The sequence below is a fragment of the Pinus tabuliformis genome, chromosome X, assembly GCF_031772625.1.
Source record: "Pinus tabuliformis cultivar Carrire ecotype Pingquan chromosome X, CPIR1, whole genome shotgun sequence".
Classification (NCBI taxonomy): domain Eukaryota; kingdom Viridiplantae; phylum Streptophyta; class Pinopsida; order Pinales; family Pinaceae; genus Pinus; species Pinus tabuliformis.
In genome coordinates this window covers 1,666,398,282-1,666,405,114 of record NC_142308.1, presented here as the reverse complement: position 1 = coordinate 1,666,405,114, position 6,833 = coordinate 1,666,398,282, and positions in this window count along the sequence as shown.

Genomic DNA, 6,833 nt, shown 5'->3' with positions numbered 1-6,833 from the left:
AGCCTAGTTAAAGGACCTTGTCCATGTTGAAGGATCGTCTTTCCAAGTTAGAAAATGGGTTATCCTATTCCAGAGAGTGAAATACCTACTAAATATGTTGCAAGTGTTCTACCCAATGCTTGTTGAAGATGAGAATATCATCTAGATATACAACATAAAAAATTTGGTGAGAGGCCACAAAATATCATCCATCAACCTCATGAAAGTTGATGCGACATTTTTCAAACCAAAGGACATGACCAACCTATTAGAAAATTGAAAAGGCAAAAAAAAAAAATTATGTTGATAATTAATTGTGATATTATTATGTTCTTATTAATTTATTTATGTTCTTATTTTATCTTCTTCTCATCAAGCAATCATCAAAGAAAACACATGAATATCAGGGACACCAGAAGTAGGCACTCAGCCAGGACTAAAACCCCTTTATAAGGGAAACCCCAGTCAGAACTCTTCCTTCAATAGATTCAAATTAAAATAGACCAATACCCTAGACCAAAAGACCTTCCTCCTCCACCAAGGTAGCTCTTAAATTTTTCTTCCAACCTTCAAAGGCTGACTGCAACAATATGGCATCAATGTTGCTTCAATATTGCATCAAGGACAGATTTTCAACCCTACTGCATTAGAATTTTGGCCCAGCTTCAAGACTGCAACTTTGGCTCTCCTGCAGCTTCAGTTCCTTCGAACGTGCGAGATAAGACAGAGAAAGTTTCGAATTCCTTAGCCAAATAATGGCCTCCTTCTTCTTCATTAGCCCTTTCCTGCTTCCTTCTTGAATTCCGCGTTCTTTATTACTTCCATCAACTGCAATTCAAATTTGTGAGGGATGTGCTCCAAATGAGTTGAGTTTCTCCTATATATAGTGAGTCTGTGAAGTCAAATTCCCTTGTTGAGGCCGACTTGTCCTTCCTTGAGACTGACTAGGTGGAGGAGGCCTAATTGACCTATTTTACATTAAAATAAATTTATTTCTTGACAAATAAAACCCAAGAAAGGCTTACTACAATATGAAATGGATAAGGACACTTGACATAAACCATAGAATCTTACAATGGAGGCTTTGACCTATAAACAATTGAGCCAAGCATGAAACCCATGCTTTAATAAGTCAATTTTATTTAAAATAAAATTTATTTTTCTTTCTTTTTACAAATACATTACATCATGACTTAAATACAATTATGAAGACTAACACTAGTTACATTCTTCAACACTCCCTCTTAACTAGGGAGGTATTCATAATTACATATATATAGAGGTACATGGAAAATCTCAAAATTAACCACGAAGACTTCTAATAACTCAGTGTTGTAGACTAGATACCTAATTATGGTATTCTATCCTAGTGGGACTAAGGGGACTCAAGCTTTAGCCATCTCTAGGTACCATCAGGATTTTTAGCTCTACCACCAACCCAAGGAGGTGTGTATCCTGGGTCGGAGCTCCATGGCCAATGCCACCCTCCCTCTTTGGGATCTAGACATCAACACTAGGCCATTAAGATGTTCTCCCAAGCATCTTGTCATTAGATGCTTTATCTCTCCCTGATAAACTAAATCAGATATATCCATTTGTCCAAGCATGCTTCCAGAGTGTTCAACCTTCTTATGGAGATATTTACTTGTACAAACACAGCCCCAATCAATAATAAACTTTCAAATATACATACAAGTAAGCAGAAACATTTGGGGTCCTCATTCATTCGAATGTTGCTTATATCATCATCAAGTTATCCAACTACAACTTGTCAGGCATTTTCTTCTTCTTTTACTTCTTCAACAGCACCAACTATAGCCTCAGTACTTCTCAAGTCCTTTTCATGAACATTCATTTGTAATTTCATTCTTACTTTGAGATTATGATTTTCATAATATGCCCTCCCTCTCAACTTAGGAGATATACCTTTTCTTCTATCCAAACTCCCTCTTAACTTGGGGAGCCTTTATAACGTTGGAGAAACTTCATTCTTTCAAGACTTAATTTCTTTCTTATGGCATCAAGGTCATCTTGATCATCATAACTTCCTTCATCATGCTTATTATTATCATACAAACATCTTCATCATCTTGAAGATTATGTACCTTCAAAAAATTTAATAGCAAGTACAACCAAATACAAACATATAAAATCATGAAGTTAACTATATCAGAATAATATTATAATGCAAGCATTTAGACTTTAGATATCAAACACCTAAACTTAGTTAGGTTCATAAGAGACACATACTAGACTTTGACTTCTTGCTAGGGTTTTGTCATAAACCCTAGACTTCATCTTCAAGTCACAAAGCCTTAGATATCAATAATTCAATTTAATAACAATCCTACTATACATCTAAGGTTTCAACAATATTGTTCTACATGTCAAACTCTACCAGGGTTTGTTGCAAATCCTATATTTTATCAACAAAGCTAAATTATATTGAAAACAATATCATCATATGCTAGAATATCAATCTCTACTAGGGCTTTGTCCAAAACCCTAGAATTCACAAACTAAAACATGATTATCAAAAATTAGGTTAACATACTCGCACATACATATCTAGGATTTCATGCACTAGCATTTCTCATTAATCAATACATCAAAGTTAGATATACAACAAAATTTCTCAGGCTAGGGTTTTGATCAGATGAATATACACCTAGGGTTTCATTCCTAATATTTTATTATAAACATTACAAGGGTTTTTCTCATAAACTATAATTCACCTAACCCTAAATATCTAAGGATTCAATACATAACTTAGACATTAATAACAAACCCTAAATAACTAGGGTTTATATCTTAACAATACCAAAACCTAAACATCAAAAGAAGAGGATTTCTAGATTTCATCAACAACCCTAAGTAGACTAGGGTTTCATAATAAATATTGACATACCCTAAGATGTTAGGGTTTATAGTGAACCCTTAGAGGTTAGGGTTTCACAAGGATGATCAAAATGATAGTATAACGAGGGTAGATTCAATCTAATGATTAATCACCCTAGCAAGAATCTTTAAGATTCAAAACCCTAGGCATAACAATGTCAGTAATGTAAAGCAAATTTCAAAAGAGAATGAACATACCTTTTCTATGAAGAGAGCCTTGCAACACAACTTGTAATTTAACACATACCTTGAATTGTTCTTTAGAAAACATTGTAGGACATCAGATCTTGACGGGCTTTCTTTGCAATATAACTTCTTCCATGCTTTAACTCTATCTTTGAAGTCTCCTCAATAATCTTTGAGCATTTAGCAAGCTTTCCTAACCTAGGAAAATATGAAAAGGTTAGTAGCATATAATATAAACAAGTCTTTATGTGAGGAGGAAACCAAACTTGAAAAGATGAAACAAATAATAAGATACTTATCTTTTGGTAAAATGGTGAGGCTCCCTCTTAACCCAATACTTTTTAGGGATACCTACAACCTATCAAAATAAAAAATGTTCTAACAAGACATGTTAGACTTGAAAATTCTAGAAATCAAAACATGAAGGAAAACAATTCAAATATTTAAAATAGAATACTAGAGAGATATGTTAGAGTGAGGACTTAGTAGTATAAGTCCTTAAATTTTGATTCTTCAGTCTTCTTTTTCTTGTGTGGAGCTTCATCAGTAACATTTACTTGATCCCCATCTCTCTTCTTATTCTTTGGATTCTCTGGACATTGATTTTTGTACTGACCCATCTTGTGATAGTTGTAACATTCAATCTTGGATAGGTCAACTTTCTTCTTTGGTCGTTTGGACTTCTTGAAGGTTCCATTCTTTTTGTGATGAGAAAAATAGGCATTAGAGGTATTTTCTTCTTCAATCCTCCTTCTTAATTACTAATGATATTTGAGCTTCTTCTTGACTGCATGCATTCCACATTTCTTCAAATGTTGGAGTATTATTAATTTTAGATAAAAATGGTATGTTTTTTGCTTCAGCACAATTTACTTCAATATTCCTTTAGCAACCCAATGACAATTTCCAATTATATCGTGTAGTAATCACATTGACAATAGATGCAGATAGAACATAAAAACATGTGTAGAAGACAAGCCAAGACAAGAGGACACAAGATTTTGTGAATGCCAGGGAAAACTGTAATGTGGGGAAAACCATTTGACCAAAACTTATTACTATTATTCAATAGTTTAGCAGAGAAAGTGAGAGAGTACATAGATCAAATTCACTTTCCCAATACATAGTCAAAACAACCCTGTCAAAATCAACAATCAACTTCATCCCTAACCAGAAATTCAATGTTTGTCAAATCAACACCAAAAGGTCCTCCAAGCAGCTCGGCCAATAGCAGTACAATTCAGCCTTCAAGGAGAGTTAAAGTCATCCCAAAACAGTTTGTTCAAACCCAGTCAAAGGAGATAGAAACACTATTGTAATTTTCTACAGTCAAATATGAAGTCAATGCAGAAGTTAATGTTGGTCAAATTTCCCAAAACATCTTGATTTCTATGCCCAACAACTCAGCCAAGGAAAATCAAAATTCTTCCCTAAAAACTAAAGTGAAAGAAGGTCAAATGATCCCTGGTCAATACTAGTTTGTTTCTCTAAAATTTGGCCTGCACTTAACCCTAAAATTTTCGGCCTCCTGCCACACGTGTGAAGAAGAGAGAGAGGTTGCCCATGTTGTACGAACCAATCAAGAGAAGAGAGAGAGATAAATGATGTGCTTAGTGATGTCCAAATGAGGGGATAGGTCACTCCTATTTATACTATTCATTGAGGGTGAGGAGACACGTTCATTTTGCCTCTTAAGCCTACAGTTGACTGAGGCAGACTGATCCGGACTTAAACAGGAACGCAATAAAATACAGAGATAACCATAAACACAAAGATGCAGCGGAAATAATACTTCATTTTCATTACTGTAAAATACTGAAATATGCTTACAACCAGAAATGGAAATAAACCAGCTAGGGCGATGGTAGCTTATCTCTGAGAAGAGATGTGCGGCTACATGCCTCTGAACTGTTCTCAACTGTGTTACAATGAGGTTCGAAGGCCTATTTATTGTTGAGAAACAATGGAAAACCCTTCACATCCCGAAACCTAACCCTAGAAGATGAAACGCCAAATTGTGGGCCCCGTTTGGGTAAATTGGTACATCAATCTTCCGGGGTTGTAACTTTGGCATACGATCTCCATTTGACGCGTACGATAGCTCGTTAGAAAGATCTATCCGAGTACTACCACTTTGGGAGGCAACATCGGTCCATGGACCCATGTTGCCCGAGATTCCCAAAAAAATGTCGTTTAGGGCCTCAAAACGACTCCGAAAGTTCAGAACCCGAAAAACTACTAAAAATAGTAAACTATGCTACAATTTAGGAAACTGAAAAAGCTGAAAGAGACAGTTGTGGGGGTCCAAATGGGATAGGTGGGTGGCCACCAACATCCACCTGGAGCATTCATCCCCCCTTAGGAAGCAATGGTCCCCATTGCGTTGAGTTCCTCCCTGAGATGAGGAAGCTTCTGCTAAGCTGGGTCTCTGGTGAGCTGTTCTACAATCTCTGTTGTGACCAGAAATGGTGGGAACCATGGTCGGCGATGGTCCACATTGAACACTCGGTGCAAGCGAAGGAATGGAGGAATGTTGTGCTTCAAAGCATTGTTTCCCGTAGCCTTGGTACTGGTATGTGTGGCTACATGCCTATGAACTGTTCTCAACTGTGTTACAATGAGGCTTGAAGGCCTATTTATTGTTGAGAAACAATGGAAAACCCTTCACATCCCGAAACCTAACCCTAGAATATGAAATGCAAAATTGTGGGCCCCGTTTGGGTAAATTGGTACATCAATTTCCCGGGGTCGTAACTTTGGCATACGATCTCCGTTTGACGCGTACGATAACTCGTTAGAAAGATCTATCCGAGTACTACCACTTTGGGAGGCAACATCGGTCCATGGTCCCATGTTGCCCCAGATTCCCAAAAAAACGTCATTTAGGGCCTCAAAACGGCTCTGGAAGTTCAAGACCCAAAAAACTACTAAAAATAGTAAACTGTGCTACAATTTAGGAAACTGAAAAAGCTAAAAGAGACAGTTGTGGGGGTCCAAATGGGATAGGTGGGTGGCCACCAACATCCACCTGGATCACAGACCTTGACAATTTGTGTATGACCGAGAATAAATTAAAAATTCCACTTCTGCTTGTCGGAATGAAATGATATTTATATCAAAATTGTACCTCTCGAAAAAGGAATCCAATGCAATAATCATATCCATCATATGAGTTGTCATAAGGTGGAATTTGGCCCCAATTTCCAATTTTAACACTCCTTCTCAACTAGGGAGAATTCCACCTACCAATCCAACTATCATCATAGTGCCATCATGTCATCATGTACCATCTCTTTCATCACTACTATGCTCTGCACTGCTCTATTGAACCATGAAGTAATAATGAAGAAGAATTGATCGAGACTGAGTCATAAGACCTTACCACTCTTCTCTGAAGAAATTTAGTCCTTGATCCCAGATGAAGTTGTTGAACACCATGCATCCTAGTCATAGGGAGTATGGTAGTATATGATGCGTCAATCGATAGTGCTATGGTCCCTAACCATATTTTCCAACTCATTGGCCAGATGAGAAATACTTCCCATGAGTCCCAGACTCCATGGGTAGGATGTGTGTTGGGGCATCCACAACAGAAGATGAACCACTCATCTTGCTCATATGCCATAAGAGAAGGTGAACCACTCATCCTATGCATATGCTAATCATTGTTAGGTCCCTATACTACTAGTGTAACCCATTATTGTTATTAGTACAACCCCCTTATTATATCGTTGTGCCCATGTAGTCCCCATATTGTTATTAGTGTGCCC